Source organism: Dama dama, chromosome 5 (genome assembly GCF_033118175.1).
Source record: "Dama dama isolate Ldn47 chromosome 5, ASM3311817v1, whole genome shotgun sequence".
Classification (NCBI taxonomy): Eukaryota; Metazoa; Chordata; class Mammalia; order Artiodactyla; family Cervidae; genus Dama; species Dama dama.
Genome location: NC_083685.1, coordinates 106,577,048 through 106,594,555, shown reverse-complemented (window position 1 = coordinate 106,594,555; position 17,508 = coordinate 106,577,048). Strand labels below are relative to the sequence as shown.

Here is a 17,508-nt window from a genome sequence, read left to right as displayed (position 1 = left end):
GTACACACCCTATACTAACAACGCATCTCCCCACCTCCACATTTTTGCTCTTGACATTCCTTCTGCCTGAACTGACTTTTTATTTCTGCCTATTGAAATTCCAGCCTTCAAAATACCTACCCTTCAAAGCCCAGTTCAAATGCAACCTTTACAAAGACAGTCTTTCCACCCTAACTTTCCCAATTGAATGGTGTCTTCCTTTTGGTTTTTTTTGGTTGCACCACGCAGCCTGGGGGACCATAATTTCCTGGCCATGGATCAAACCCGTGCCCCTGTAGTGGAAGCACTAAGTCTGAACTACTGGACAGCCAGGGAAGTCCCTCTTTCTCTTCTAAACACCAAAATACTGGGTTGACCAAAAAGGTCATTCAGGTTTTTCCATAACATCTTACAGAAAAACTTGAACGACTTTATACAGTACTTTATCTAACACCACAACCCAATATATAATACTGGTTTAATTCCCCACTCATTTCAGAACATACCTTTTACCAAACCTTTTGTTTACAGTCACTCAATAGGTGTCTGCTGAAGTCAGCTAACACCACCAGTCCTGTCTCTGTCATAAAATATATTTAAATTTGGGGGGAGGGGTGTTTTCTTTCACAAGATTCTTAAATGACCAAAAGATTTAAAGCTGCAATAGCAGATTCCTAGCCTTAATCTTCCCTCCTATGCCTTTTCTGAAAAGGCAAGATCGTCCCAAAAGCAATTTTTGCAGCTCAGATTTTTTTTAATTTTTATTTAAATTTATTTATTTTTCACTGGAGGGTAATTAGGCTTTACAATATCATGCTGGTTTCTGTCACATATCAACACGAATCAGCCACAGAGTATACGGATGCCCCCTCCCTCTTAAACTTCCCTCCCACCCCACCCTACCCCTCTAGGTTGTCACACAGCACCAGATTTGGCAGCTCAGATTTTTTAATGTATTCAACTGCTTGAAAAAAAGTGTTAAGCTACACATGCTACTATGTGACTAAAGTCCATAAAGTGAAAAACTGAAAGTGAAAGTCACTCAGTTGCGTCTGACTCTTTGTGACCCCAGGGACTATACAGTCCCTGGAATTCCCCAGGCCAGAATACCTGAGTGGGTAGCCTTTCCCTTCTCCAGGGGATCTTCCCAACCCAGGGATAGAACCCAGGTCTCCCTAATTGCAGGCAGATTCTTCACCAGCTGAGCCACAAGGGAAACTCTGTAAGCCATATTAAAATGGGTTACCCTACGATTATGACGTTTGAAGGACTAGCTGAAAATCTGAATGCCTTAAATTCTGCTGTTTGAAAACAATAATTACTAGGGAAGTATTTCTGTTCAATAAAAAATCTGAAACTTTTTATAATCTTTTAAGTATCCCATTACTTTGCCAACAAAGGTCCGTCTAGTCAAGGCTATGGTTTTTCCAGTGGTCATGTATGGATGTGAGAGTTGGAATGTAAAGAAAGCTGAGCACAGAAGAATTGATCTTTGAACTGTGGTGTTGGAGAAGACTCTTGAGAGTCCCCTGGACTGCAAGGAGATCCAACCAGTCCATCCTAAAGGAAATCAGTCCTGGATGTTCATTGGAAGGACTGATGCTGAAGCTGAAACTCCAATACTTTGGCCACCAGATGTGAAGAACTGACTCATTTGAAAAGACCCTGATGCTGGGAAAGATTGAAGACAGGAGAAGGGGACGACAGAGGATGAGATGGTTGGATGGCATCACCAACTCAATGAACATGAGTGTGAGCAAACTCCGGGAGTTGGTGATGGACAGGGAGGCCTGGCGTGCTGCAGTCCATGGGGTCACAAAGAGTCAGACAGGACTGAGCGACTGAACTGAACTGAAGTATCCCTTCATCTCTCCATCACATTAAACATTGTTAAGTAACAGCACTAGCAATCCAGTAAAATTCTACCATGAAACACTTGTTGTACCTCAAATAATAGATCTTTGTTACCTTACCCACTGTGGTTCCCAAAGTGTAGTTCATAAATCCTTGAAAGTCCCTTTCAGTGAGTTTGTTTAAACTATTTTCACAGTATTAAGAAATTTTTGCCTTTTTCATTGTCTTGGCATTTGCACAGGTATACAAAATCGATGCATTAGTATAAAGAAAGGTAATGGCATCAAACTGTACTAGAGTCATGCGTGTCTCTTACCATCATGGACTAGTATTCTTTTTAAAAAGTCAATTTCACTGAAATTATTCCTGAGGAAGCAGTATTAATTTTATCAAATCTGAGCCCTTGTATGGGTCTTTTAAATATTCTGCATGATGAAATGGGAAGTATGTAAATAGCACTTCTATAGGATACTCCAGTACATTGGCAGTCTCCAGAAAAACCTCTTGTACTCTTGATTTGTGAGCTAAACTAAGTGCTTTTTTCATGGAATACTACTTTTACTTGGAACAACGGGCAAACTGTGGTTATTCAAACATGAATATTTAGCAGACGTTTTCTTGAAAATGAAATGATTCTGTCACTTCAAGGAAGACAACTCACAGTATTTGTAACTAATGGCAAAATCAAAGCTTTTAATCAAAAATTAAAATCTTGGAAATATTGTAGCTGCATAGATTCCCAATACTTAAAATTTTTTTCTGATAGGAAGGAGAATGATATTAGTTAATGTGGTTTTTTTGGTATAATATTATAAAATGTGTCATTTGGAAGATGTTTAACTCAATGAACCAACATTTCCAAACAACCAATGCACGATATCATAAAACCAAGTTATCAATTAAAGATCTATTTAAAGTACAAGAAAGACCAATGAATTTTAATATACAACATGATTTCAGATTCCACACTGCAATGTAACTTATGAAGAAACTACTGATTATCAAGTTTTGGTGTAGTATCAGAGAATATGCACAGCTGTCTGAAAATGCTGCTCCCTTTCCCAACTACAAGTACTTTGAGGACACATTTTCCTCATATATTTCAATCAAAACAATCTATCACATCAGGTTGAATATAGAAGCAGATATGATAGTGTAGCTGTCTTCTATTAAGCTAGATATTTAAGAGATTTGCAAAAATCTAAAAATACCACTTCTAATTTTTTAGTCTTTTTTTCAAAAAAATATATTATTTGTGTTAATATGATATTTAAAGTAATTGATTATTTTTAAATGCTTTATGTTTTAATTTCTAATTTAGTAACTATGAATAGATATAAACTACACAAAGAAAAACTCAAAACTCAATTTTTAAGAGTGTAAAGAGTCCTGAGACCAAAAAGTTTTGAGAAACACTGCTTAAGAGAACTTGCCTCTGATTCCAGCCACCCTCAAAACTGCTTTTTGAATCCACAACCAGAGTGGAACCTGGGGCAGATATCTGTCCAGGCGAAGTCAAGCCTTAGACTGACAAAATCAAATGTTGCTCAGGAATCTGAATTAAGCTTCATGGATACTAAGGTCTGTATGTGGTGGAACACTAGAATCTATTAACTGCTAAAATATTTGAACTGTTTCAGTGCCAGCCCTTTCTGAAGCCCTGGTCAGCTTTTCCTTGGATTCTATAACAGCTATTTCCTTTTGATAAATAACTTTTATATGAGCTATTTTATTTTTTATATGAGCAATTTTAAATAGGCTTATTTTCCTTATGATCAAGAAAATCTTAATACCACAGAACCTCAATGTCATTACAAAAACAGTTTAATTTGGGTCCTTATATGAGACAACAAATTATAACAAGGTTCTCCTCCATTTGAAGACAATATTCCTATATAAAAGTAAATATCACTCCAACAAAATTAAAAACTGAATGGAAATTATTGGTTCATTCAGAATAACAGACAAACTTAATAACCAGCTGTTACATAAGAGAGGTTTGATAATTTCCTTTCTCTTGGAAAAGACCCTTATATATCATGTCAATATAATTTAGACAGCCTATGGTGTCATTAAACCACACCAATCTGACAGGGTTTTTCAGAGGTTGATGAACAGAAAAAGAACAAGGTCGTGAGACCTGCCCTACCAGGCAGAACAACTATCATAAAGCTATGACAATGAAGACAGTGTAGTATCAGCACAAAATATGCAAACAGGCCAATGGTACAGAATATAGAGAACACAAACACAAACCCTCATATATTTGGAAACACGTTAAGTGGTATCATGGCATCCAGTCCCATCACTTCGTGGCATTACTAAGATCATGGTATCAGATTCTATCACTTCATGGTAAATAGACAGGGAAACAATGGAAACAGTGACAGACTTTATTTTCTTGGGCTCCAAAATCAATGCAGATGGTGACTGCAGCCAAGAAATTAAAAGACACTTGCTCCTTGGAAGAAAAGCTATGACCAACCTAGACAGCATATTAAAAAGCAGACATCACTTTGCCGACAAATATAAGTCTAGTCAAAGCTATGGTTTTCCCAGCAGTTATGTATGGATGTGAGAGTTGGACTAGAAAGAAAGCTGAGCACCAAAGAATTGATACTTTTGAACTGTGGTGTTGGAGAAGACTCTTGAGAGTCACTTGGACTGCAAGGAGATCAAGCCAGTCAATCCTGAAGGAAATCAGTCCTGAATATTCATTGGAAGGACTGATGCTGAAGCTCCAATCCTTTGGCTACCTGATGCAAAGAACTGACTCACTGGAAAAGACCCAGATGCTGGGAAATACTGAAGGCAGGAGAAGAGGATGACAGAGGATAAGACGGTTGGATGCCACCACGGACTCAATGGACATGAGTATGAGCAAGCTCCAGGAGTGATGGTGATGGATAGGAAAGCCTGGCATGCTACAGTCCACAAAGTCGCAAAGAGTCAGACATGACTGAACTAAACTGAACTGAAATGTTATCATAAAGTTGCAGTGGGCAAACATGACTATTCAACACATGACAGTGGTTTACCAGGTGATCCTTATGGAAAGAAAATCAACCCTATTTTGGGTTATCCTAATGAAAAAAATTAGATCTCTATGTAACACCAAACATCAAAATAAATTCTAGGTGGATTAAAAACCTAAATGTGAAAAGTGTGACTTTAAAACTTGTAGAAGAAAACAGAGGATGTAACTACTACCTCACAAAAAACATACAGCATAAAAGAAAAAAAAAAATCTTTAAAGTTTAAACTTAGTTTCAAAAAAAGATAAAGCTAAAAAACACATTAAAACATACCCATTAGGATGGTTACTATTTTTAAAAAAAAAAAAAGCATAGGGATAACAAGTATTGCCAAAGACTCACATTAAACTGTGTGGAGGCTCCTCAAAAAACATAAAAATAGAATCAACATATGATTCAGCAATTCCACTTCTGGGTATAAACCCAAAAGAATTGAAACCAGAGTCTCAGATATTTGTCCACCTATGTTCAGAGCAGCATTATTCATAAGAGCAAAAGGTGGCAGCAACCCAAGTATCCATTGGTGGATGAATGGATAAACAAAATGTAATTATATACAAACAAGGGAGTATTATGCAGTCTCTGAAAGGAAGGAAATTCTGACACATGCTGCAGCATGGATGAACCTCATGGATATCATGTTAGGTGAAATAAGCCAGATATAAAAGGACAAGCACTACATGATTCCACTCATATGAAGTATCTAAAGTAGTCAAAATCATAGAAACAGCAAGTAGTGCCTGTTTTAAATACCAATAAAAGGACTATGTAAATCTCAAATCGAGGTGAATGATTACACATATATCTCTTTTTCCTTACAAATAAACAGATTGCTAGGAGGAATTAGAGGCCTTCAGAGAACTACTGCAAGCTCTTCTTCGATATAGCTGGGGACTCAATCCGAAGATTTATGCCAACAGCTTCTTAGAAAGCAACACTAAAGAATAAAGGTCTTTGAGAACTGCCCTGGTGGTCCACTGGTTAAGATTTCATGATTCCACTATAAGGGGTGCAGGTCTGATCCCTGGTTGGGAAACTAAGATCCCATATACCGCACAGCACAGTAAAAAAAAAAAATTTTTAATTGTTAAAAAAAAAAAAAAAAAAAGAATAAAGGTCTTCACAGTCAAGTAAGGGTTACTGTCCAAATATATAATTCCCATTTTGAGGTCTGCATCCAGCATTCCCAAAGCTGTATGACCAACTTTGCCACACACAGCAACTGTACAACTCCTGCCAATTCTATTAAAACATGACCATAGTTGCAAAAATGAAGGCCCGAGTGTTTCCTAAAGAGGCTAAGCTTCAAAATCTTTTTAAAACTATAACAGAAGCTTGTCAAAAACAAAAGTAAAGGAAGCTACTGGAATGATTCACCATAACTGAAAACAAACACAAGAAACAGGTGTGCTTCCCTGAATACACAACCAAAATTTAATATGGAGCCAGTACTGTTATGAAACCAGGTTGAGAATAATTTTATAAAATCTGAAAGTAAATATGACAAGATGGCAAAAAGAAAACTGAATTTCAGATAAATATCAGAATACTGTTATTGTCAGGCTTTGAGTAACCTGAAATCAGTAAGTTACTCAAAATATCACTAAATGTTTCAGAGTCTTATAAATCATTTTCTGCTAAGGCAGGAACATTTCATGCAAAGATGGGAACAATAAAGGACAGAAATGGTATGGACCTAACAGAAGCAGAAATTAAGAAGAGGTGGCAAGAATACATAGAAGAACTATACAAAGAATATCTTCACGACCCAGATAATCGTGATGGTGTGATCACCAACCTAGAGCCAGACATTCTGGAACGCAAAGTCAAGTGGGTCTTAGGAAGCATCACTACGAACAAAGCTAGTGGAGGTGATGGAATTCCAGTTGAGCTATTTCAAATCCTGAAAGATGATGCTGTAAAAGTGCTGCACTTAGTATGCCAGCAAATTTGGAAAACTCAGCGGTGGCCACAGGACTGGAAAAGGTCAGTTTCATTCCAATCCCAAGGAAAGGCAATGCCAAAGAATGCTCAAACTACCACACAACTGCACTCACTTACTGCACATGCTAGTAAAGTAATGCTCAAAATTCTCCAAGCCAGACTTCAAGAATACATGAACCATGAATTTCCAGATGTTCAAGCTGGATTTAGAAAAGGCAGAGGAACCAGATATCGAATTGCCAACATCCTCTGGATCATCGAAAAAGCAAGAGAGTTCCAGAAAAATATCTACTTCTGCTTTATTGACTATGCCAAAGTCTTTGACTGTGTGGATCACAACAAACTGTGGAAAATTCTTCAAGAGATGGGAATACCAGACCACCTGATCTGCCTCTTGAGAAATCTGTATGCAGGTCAGGAAGCAACAGTTAGAACTGGCCACAGAACAACAGACTGGTTTCAAATAGGGAAAGGACTACGTCAAGGCTGTATATTGTCACCCTGCTTATTTAACTTATATGCAGAGTACATCATGAGAAGTGCTGGGGTGGATGAAGCACAAGCTGGAATCAAGATTGCCTGCAGAAATATCAATAACCTCAGATATGCAGATGACACGACCCTTATGGCAAAAAGCAAAGAAGAACTAAAGGGCCTCTTGATGAAAGTGAAAGAAGAGAGTGAAAAACCTGGCTTAAAGCTCAACATTCAGAAAACTAAGATCAAGGCATCTGGTCCCATCGCTTCATGGCAAATAGATGGGGAAACAGGGCAAACAGTGACAGGCTTTATTTTCTTGGGCTCCAAAATCACCACAGATGGTGACTGCAGCCATGAAATTAAAAGATGCTTGCTCCCTGAAAGAAAAGTTATGACCAACCTAGACTGCGTATTAAAAATAAGAGATGTTACTTTGCCAACAAAGGTCCGTCTAGTCAAAGCTATAGCTTTTCCAGTAGTCAAGTATGGATGTGAGTTGGACTATAAAGAAAGCTGAGCAATGAAGAATTGATGCTTTTGAACTGTGGTGTTGGAGAAGACTCTTGAGAGTCCCTTGGACTGCAAAGAGATCCAACTAGTCCATCCTAAAGGAAATCAGTCCTGAATATTCATTGGAAGGACTGATGCTGAAGCTGAAACTCCAATGCTTTGGCCACCTGATGTGAAGAACCGACTCATTGGAAAAGACCTTGATGCTGGGAAAGATTGAAGGCAGGAGGAGAAGGGGATGAGAGAAGATGACATGGTTGAATGGCATCACCGACTCAATGGACGTGAGTGTGAGCAAACTCCGGGAGTTGGTGATGGACAGGGAGGCCTGGCGTGCTGCAGTCCCTGGGGTCAAAAAGAGTCGGACACAACTGAGCCACTGAACTGACTGACTGAGCAATTAGTTTAGGCCCTAAAACAGGTTTAGAATATAGCTCCATTGTATCTTTCCCTTGTATTAACTTTTATTAGTGTGATGGGTTTTCAGGAAACACTGAAGATGCATCAACATTTCTGAGTCCACAGCACACAATAGAAATCCACAGGATTTAGTCCTGTTCCAGACCCTGTGTTAAGACAGCTAGATATTAGAGCTCATGGCCTATCTGAAAATTTTCCTTAATTATGAATACTGTGTCACTTTTTCATGATGAAATCTAGTGATAATGAAAAATATATGTTATAAGAGCATAATCTTACATAACACTCCAACTGTGTTGGAGAAACACTTGTAAATAAGGAAAAGGGCGGAAAGACAAACACACTTACAAGTGTACACACAAAAGTACATAATGCTCAAAACCCCACATCTTGAAAATATTATATACAAACTATCAGTTTATAAATTTCATCTTGTATACCCTTCATCTCAGAAAAAAAGCAAGCTTACTAATGAGAAAAGAAATTCCCCAGTCTCTTCCATGCTGTGCTGTGCTTAGTCACTCAGTCATGTCTGACTCTTTGCGACCCAATGGACTGTAGCCCGCCAGGCACCTCTGTCCATGGGAATTCTCCAGGCAAGAATACTGGGAGTGGGTAGCCATGCTCTCCTCCTGGGGATCTTCCTAACCCAGGGATTGAACCTAGGTCTCCCGAATTGCAGGTGGATTCTTTTACTGTCTGAGCCACCACGGAAGTCCAGTCTCTTCTATAGCTAACCTCATATTAATGATGTGGGGTTGGGAAGCAATGCTCTCTTGAGAGATACTAGCTATTTTTCACAAAGACTATTCAAGATAAGAAATCTGTGAGGTCTAAGATTCAGAATCCAAAAATGCCAGTGACACAGAAATGAATCAAACACTAGGTGCACTGTGTTAAAAGAAAGGCACCTTTGGCTGTTAGAATTTGGGGCCAGAAGCTCCATATGGAGATGAACAACACAGTTTATTAAAACGGAAGGAAGTGTAATACAGATATATAAGCATACAGAGGTGAGGTGAGGGGACATCTGAGACAAGAAAGATACAGTGATCCAGGGACTTCCTCTACTAGAAGCTCATACACCAAGTGTAAAAGGCTCTCAAAGGTCAAATATGGGACATTTTGAGCATCAAAAAAAAAAGTCTGTAATTACTGGTAAAACACAGAGTAAATTAAAATCCATGAGTTTATAAAGATACCAAAACAGAGCAAAAAAAAAAAAAAATTCATTTGCTATCATTAGAGGTACACCAACTTCTTACTCAGAAAACTGCTAAAGGATTCTGAGTAAATTAAGAATTTACCTGAACTTTTGGGAAGAAATTATAATCTATTCCTAACTGATGAGAGATATCTTTACAGATGATGGAAGGCTAATCAATGTAAAAGGAATGCTAGAATTAGAAAATTATCATTTTGTAATAACCAAAGAAATAGTTGATTCAGGCAAAGATCGTTTAGGTTTAATAGGTGATAAAATAGGTGATAAAGGTTGCTGAAGAAGCTTAAGAGTATTGTGTCAAAGTGTTACTACTCTACAGATTACCTGCTAATTACAAAGTCTTTACAATGGAGAGATCTGGTATTTATCATCTTGAACAAACAAATCCATCACCATTAACAGTCAGACATTATGACATGATGTTTCTCTTATTGTGATGTGACATGAGGTACAGAGCATGACCTATGAAGTATCATTACCAAAAATGTTTAACTGAATCTAACCAAGACCTCACTGACAGTTTGTAAGGAAATATAGGGATAAAGGAACAAATAAATGAAACTGAAAGGAAACTCCAGTTTCTCAGAAAACTCCAGAAGTGATATATTATACAAGACAAATGGCCTGGTCTCTTCAAAAAGGCAATATTGCCTCGCTCCTAAATAAAGTGTTCTAGAGTTAAAAAGAGACTAAGGAAAACATTTTTGGAGAAAAAATACCAATAGCTAACAAGTGTTGTTAACAAGTTGGAGACAACTGGGAAAACCTGAACATGAACTAGATATTAGATGGTACTGGGAAAGTATTGTTAATTGCCTCCACTGTGACAATGTATTGTAAGATCAATGAACTAAAACAATGTCTATTTTAAAAAGATGTACTAAAGTATTTGAAGTATTAACATGTCATGACGTCTACAATGTAAAGATTTATATATTATATATAAACACATATGCACATATAAAGTGGCTTCCCCAGTGGCTCAGCAGTAAAGAATCTGCCAGCAATGCAGGAGACCTGGGTTTGTTCCCTGAGTTGGGACGATCCCCTGAAGGAGGGCACAGCAACCCACTCCATTATTCTTGCCTGGAGAATCCCATGGACAGAGAAGTCTGGTGGGCCACAGTCCACAGGGCCACAAAGAGTAGGACACAACCAAAGTGACTGAGTACACACGCGTGCACATATATAGATAAAACAAATACAGTAAAACATGAAAAACTGTTGGAATCTAGGGAGTAATTGGTATAAAGATAACAACTACTATTCTTTCAATTTTTCTGTATGTTTACAACTTTGTACCTAGACAGCTCAAAATGCACTTCCTTTCCTCCAGGAAGGCCTCCCAAATGAATTCTCCTCTATTTTCTCACAATTCATAGTGAAGCACACATTCTGCAACTATCATTAAGAGTACTAGTAGCAATATTCTGTGCAGGCACTCAGAAAAGCATCTTAAATAACTGGGCTAGTCTTTTAACTTCTCAACAGAGTAGCAGTTCACTTGTATCAAGAATCTTGAGTCACAGCTCTCAAAGGGAGATCATCAAACATCACTTATGGGCTTACAGAATTTCCCATAGAGAAACATCAGCAAGAGTGATAGGGAGAAATTAGAATACAGGTTCCACATGTCTTCCTAGCATTGCTTTTAAGAAGCCATGTTATCCAGGTGTATGACTTTATTTTCATGAGATTATTCTTCAATCCAACAATATCTTTCACCACCACCCCTGGTCTGCAAAACAGTATTATGCAAAATACTGTCTGATAAACAGTATTTATCCACAACTCCTGGGGATAATGAAGCTTAACAAGTTACATAATGAACTATAAAATCTTACACAAAAGAGCGCACAAAGTTTTATTGTTTTTGTAATTGTTTTGTTTTTTTGGCTGAATTGTGGGGCATGCAGGATCTTACTTCCCTGACCAGGGATCAAACCCATGCCCACTGTATTGGAAGCATGGATTTTCCACATTGGACTGCAGGGAAGTCTCCTGCAGGAAGATTTTAAAAATCACATAGTACAGTGTTGGTGAGGAAAGAGCCAGACTCACACTGCTGGCAGGAATATAAATTAATACAACTTTTATGAAAAGCAATTTAGCAATATTTAACAACATTAAAAATCCATATAGCTTTCCACCAGGAATTAATCCAACAGACACCGATGTACATAAAAAGTACATAGGAGGAATTAATTGTAGCACTGGAAACAACCTAACTATCCAATAAAAGCTGGCTGGATAATGGCACATCTATACCGTGGAATATCTGCCAGCTTTCAAAAAGGAAGAGGTACTCTACGTACTGTATGAAATGACAACCAAGACATACTAAGTGAAAAAAGCAAAGTGCAGAATAGTAGGTATAGAATCTTACCATTTGTATAAACAAGAAATAAAAACAAAAACACCAAAGAATATAGAGTTGTATATGCATGTAAAAGCCTTATCTATGGAAATGTAAACAAGGTACAGATAACAATTTCCTTTGAGGGAGGTATCTAGAAGGATGAAAGAAGGACAGAAGAGGAAAGGAAGACACACTATGTAGTTTCCAATTTTTATATCATATGTGTGTACATGTGTTACCAATTTAAAAATTTTTTTAAACAAGGCTCTACACCAATTTAGGGCTTCCCAGGTGGCGCTAGTGGTAAAGAATTCATCTACCAACGCAGAAGACATAACAGATGCTGGTTCAATCCCTGGGTCAGGAAGATCCCCTGGAGTAGAAAACTGCAACATGCTCCAGTATTCTTACCTGGAAAATTCCATGGACAGAGGAGCTACAGTTTATGTGGCAGCAAAGAGTTAGACAGAATTGAGTGACTGAACACACTGCACCAATCTGAATTATTTAATTAATACTTATCTTAACCTAAAAGCATTTCATGTCTTCACACTATACAACTTTTTTATGAGACTTCAGTAAATTCAACCAGATAAAAACAAAGCACCCTATATGACAGAAGTCTACTGAGAAGAAAAATGGACATTTATTACCTCCATTTTACTTCCAAATTTTACCAGACTAGGGGACTTCCCTGGTGGTCCAGCGGTTACGGCTGTGCTTCCACTGCAGGTGGCCCGGGGTTCAATCCCTGCTCAGGGAACTAAGATCCCGCATGCTGCATGCATGGCCAAAAATTTTTAAAAATTAAAGAAATGAAAAAGATTTTACCAAACTACCTGACAGAAGTCTGGACACAGGCAACATTAAACATCTCCAAGCACTAAACTAACCACCATGTAGAGCTCTAAAAGGATAAGTCCCAAAGTATCAAATGGACATCAACCACCCTCAGCCTAAGCATGAGGTGGTCACAATAACTTAAACTTCTCAGCCTTCACACAAGAAAAAAGATGAATTCCAGCTCTTTCAAAGGATGCAAGAAGATATATGCCCCCCAAATTCTTGTGCTTCCTGTGTCATTGCTTAGCTCCAGCTGTAACCATGACAACAGAAAACAGCACAAAAGACAGCTGAACCATGCAAAGGCCAGAGTAAAATGAGGAAGTAAAAAATATATATATATACTTTAAAGCCCAAGAACATAAGGCCCTAGAGTTAAGAATGACAGCCCGTTCTCCCCAAAAAAGCCTTGAGAGATGAGTATCAAAGAAAGAACACAAAGGAAAGAAAAGAGAAAGTAAGGCTTCCTAATAATATGTCCCATTCCTAAGTTATCCAGACAGGAAGCAAGGTTGGCATAGACAACTAAAAGAACACAGAAAATGTGTGCCACCACCACCCCCCCCCCCAACAATTTAACTATTCATTTCAATGCTATTCAGCAAAACTTAACCTTTTGTTTGTAAGAGTTTATCATCTCTTCACCCTGTTCTGATGGCAGCAAGTATTCAAGAGTGGCAACACAGGAGCAAATTAAGGGACCATGTATAATCTGCCAACTGAAAACACAGGTTCTAGATCACTGAGATATTACCGCACCTTAAAGTTCATTTTTAAAATTGCTCTTTGTTATTTGCAAATGTGAAAGAAACACCATTCTTCTACTTAAAACTTCCACTGGCTAAGTTATTGTTCACCAGTAGTTTCAGATTGCTTTTTTCATGTGCTATTCAAAACATCAATAATGTACAGCTAAAAACGAAAGCACTAAAGAAGATGTTTTACCAAAAAAGAGGCAAATAGGTCACACCGAGGAGGGCTAGAGATCAGAGAACACAGATGTCTTGATTTACAGTTACTACTCTAAGCCTGATACTCTTTGCTCTTTACTTTATCTGGTTCTGTGAGAATAATAAATAATTTTACTAAAAGGAATCCCCCCTTACTTTCTTTATTATGGCCCTAGTCCTCCTTAGAAAGGCCAGCAAAATCCCTTGCCACAACAATTGCCACCTACTCCTAAATTTAGAGGAGGTTTGCACTAGCGATAAAACATGACGATGGAAGAATCCGAGAAAAGAAAAGTAATACTAGAACTAGAAGTTCCAATGACAGTTTCCAAAGAAGGGTCAGCGTGGGGAATGCTGGCTCTCGGAGGCGTTTGTAGCCTGGGAGTCCCTATGACAACACAAGACGCGAACGGTGCTTTGTCATAAATTCCCTCAAATAATTTAAATGCTCCCTTTTGGAGAGAAGCAACAGGCCCACTATCTGGCACCAAGTCTAGCCCACTGCCTGGAAAGAAGGCGGGCGCGCGGTCAAGTGGCTCTTTATCCCGCAGGTCCCTGCAACACAGCGATGCGCATGCGCCCCGAGGGCAGCGACCAAGCACCCCTAGCTCGTTCACACTCGAGCATGCGCAGTCACCCATCTCGCCGCAGGCGACAGCTCACTATTTGGCAAGGGGGATGGGACTGGGAAAATTATGGGGGGGGGGGGCCGAAGGCAGGGGGCGCGTTTGTGTCTCCTGAATGCTTGGGATTAGGAGAAGGCACGACTGCTGGCATTCGCGGGCCATAATCCGGGATGTGGGAAATGGGGCAGAAAAGAGACTATGTGCGGCGCGGGGTGGTGGGGGGGAGAGTGGGGGGTCAGTCACCTCTTAAAGGAGACACCCCCCCCCCCCACTCAGACAGGACAACCCTTTCCCTCGACTCTCCTCCCCCCACTCACCTGAGAGCGGCGGCGACAGCTGCTGGTCCCCGTCCCCCTGCGCTCGCTTCATACTGTCCGCAACATCCGGGACCTGCGGGACCGCCGATACACAAATACACACACACTCGGAGCGCGCACACTCACACACACACACACACACCGAAACACACCGGCCGGGGCGTCATGGCGTCAGCACGTCGACGCAGCGAGCGCGTACCCGCCGGGCCCCACCCCGCGCGGCCTCCGCCCCCTCTACTCCGCTCCCCTCCCCTTTTTAGGTTCTCCAGCTCCTCCTCCCTCTGCCTCAAGACTCCGCCTACCTTCCCTAGTGCGCATGCGTCCCGGGTGTTGTCCCGAAGATTTGAAGGGAAGGAGGGGCTTGAGAAAAAAGAGGCGGGAACTCGCAGAGGGTCGCGTGTAGGGCGCGGCAGGCTGCGCAGAGGTGCGAGGACGAAACAGCGGCTCACCAAGATTGGGAGTTGGGGTGAGCGTAACAATAAAGGCATTTAACAACAGCACCTTATATTCGCTAGCAGCTTGTGGGTTACTAAGGACGTTTACATATATTACCTCATTTTTCTAACCAGTTCTGTGTAAGTATAATATTTTGAACTTCTTGATGATGTTAGAGACTTTTAAGTAACTTAAAAAGTTGACCTTTCGGAAACAAAAACAAAAAGGTCCTTTCTTTTGCGGTAAGGTGGGCATGTAGGTGGCTTAACTGATAGAAAGCTGATTCAGGGACAATTTATTTTCTTGGACACCTGGGTCCCCAGTTGGTCTCACATCCTGTCTCGTAAGGACTATCATTGATTTATGAGTTGTGTAAAAGAAATATATCTCAGGGATTTCCCTGGTAGCCCAACAGTTAAGAAAGATTCTCTATTTCCGCTGCAGGAGGCACTGGTTTGATCCCTGGTCAGGGAACTAAGATTCTGCCTGCATGCTACATAGTGCAGTTAAAAAAAAGTTTAAAAAAAAAAAGAGGTCTCAGAGCATCTTGGCCCTGGGAGAAAGAAGTTACCTTCACCAGTGATGGAATGTTTGATTTGTTATTGCTACAATTCTTGCCTAAGCTTTAACTTTAAAAATTTTATTCTTACTGAATCGAGCCAAATAATCTGGAACAGGCATTGTCTTTTTTCCATACTGAGATTGTATCATTATGTAGACACACACACACAAACGTGCGAGGAAGCATCTTATCCAAAAAAGCAACTAGATAAACCTGTGGGTCATGGGGTGACTAAGTATGAACCCTGCCTTGGGGATAGCTACTGGAAGCTCTGCTTCTGTGGGACTGTCTCCAGGACACGGTGCTCACTATGTCCTGCCACATGTGTCCTGGGGCCCCTTGGCTGGTGAGTCTGTTCAGCAGGGACAGCTGGAAGTACATGAGCCAAACCACATGGGAGGCTGTGACAGTGCCAGGCTGTTGTCCGCTTTCAAATACACAAGCAGACCCTACAAAATATCCTTGGAATGACAGACAAAACACTCCTAAAGCTTGCCCAACCTATATTTTAGCCAAAATGATCAAGAAATGGAGATCCTAGACTTCCCCGGTGGTGCATGGATAGGATTCCACCTGCCAATGCAGGAGATGTGGGTTCAACCCCTGGTCCAGGAAGATTCTACGTGCCTGGGATAAACTAAGGCTGTGCGCCACAACTACTGAAGCCTGTACTCCTAAAGCCTTGTGCTCCACAACAAGAGAAAGCCACCACAATGAGAAGCCTGCACACCACAACAAAAAGTAGCCCCCGCTCACTGCAGCTAGAGAAAGCCCATGCAAAGCAACAAAGACCCAGCACAGCCAAAAAAAATGTATTTTAAATGGAGACCCTAAATTCAACAATGATGTGGCTATTATCCCTGCACCACTTAAAACAAGAAGTGCTTTCGTCACCTATTAGGCTGATGCTTGAAACTTTCCAACTAGATCTCACTCATCATAATCATCAACAAACATTTCATTCCATTATCTGAAGGCATCAAGGGTTTTGGTCCTTGAATAAATGTAGAGTGCCCCACAGGCAACCCAGTAACCAGTTACAAAGAACCAATTCCTAGTGTCACTGAAACTGTTAATTTCCTGTTCTCTTGACTTCAGATTTCACAGGATGGCAGGGAAGAAAGAAAAAGTGTACCATTCCTTTGATGGAGATGTATGGAAGTGGGGAAGGGGTGCTCAGAGGGTAACAAATCTGCCTGCAATGCAGGAGACCTGGGTTCAATCCCTGGGGCAGGAAGATCCCCTGGAGAAGGAAATGGCAACCCACTCCAGTATTCTGGCCTGGAGAATCCCACGGACAGAAGAGCGTGGTGAGCTACAGTCCATGGGATTGCAAAGAGTCGGACACAACTGAGTGACTAACACTTTCACTTATTTTCACTCTCACTCCTTGGAGGGAGAAGCATGGAGGTGGGGAAGGGGTGCAGAAGGAGAGAACTGGAGGCATGGTCAACATACTTTAGCTACCTCACAATTGGGGCTAATCATTACAGTTTAGTGAGATTCTGCCTGGGACCTGGGAAGTGACTCCTCAGAGCTGGTGAGTCTGCACCAGCAGCTTGTCCCAGCTGGCCCCGAATCTCTAGAGATCTGGAAGGACGTAAGAGTCCTATGCCCATCTGTAGCCTGGTGTGATGAGGCTCCCATTCTTCTGTGTGGACCATACCGCCCACCTGAGACGTGATCCCACCAGCCTCTGTACAAAGGGCTTTGATTTGGTGTGGATCTGATTAAATGACTGTAGATGTCCTTGGAAGCACTATGTGGAAGAATTTTAAACAGCTTTTCCTTTTTAATATGCACTTCCTCTTTGGTTTTAATTATTTTGTTCCTACATTTTCCCTTTCAATTTACTAAAATCTAGAAATGTAATTAGAGCAGAGGCTGGGCTCAGAGAAAGCTGCCAGGATTTCTACAGCGTGATTAAATATACTAGGCATCCCTTTAGTGTGGGACTGAAAAATAGGAT

At 40.3% G+C, this 17,508-nt stretch overlaps 1 protein-coding gene across 3 annotated transcripts in view; it reads right to left on the bottom strand.

Moving 5' to 3' along the window:
* Positions 1–14,720, bottom strand: part of SPOP (speckle type BTB/POZ protein) — a 76,539-nt gene extending 61,819 nt beyond the window's left edge. For all 3 annotated transcript variants that reach the window (XM_061143780.1, XM_061143777.1, XM_061143778.1), the window contains exon 1: positions 14,543–14,720. The gene's annotated coding sequence lies outside the window, so the exon portion shown is untranslated. The remainder of the gene's footprint in view (positions 1–14,542) is intronic.
* Between the last annotated feature and the right edge of the window lie 2,788 nt (positions 14,721–17,508).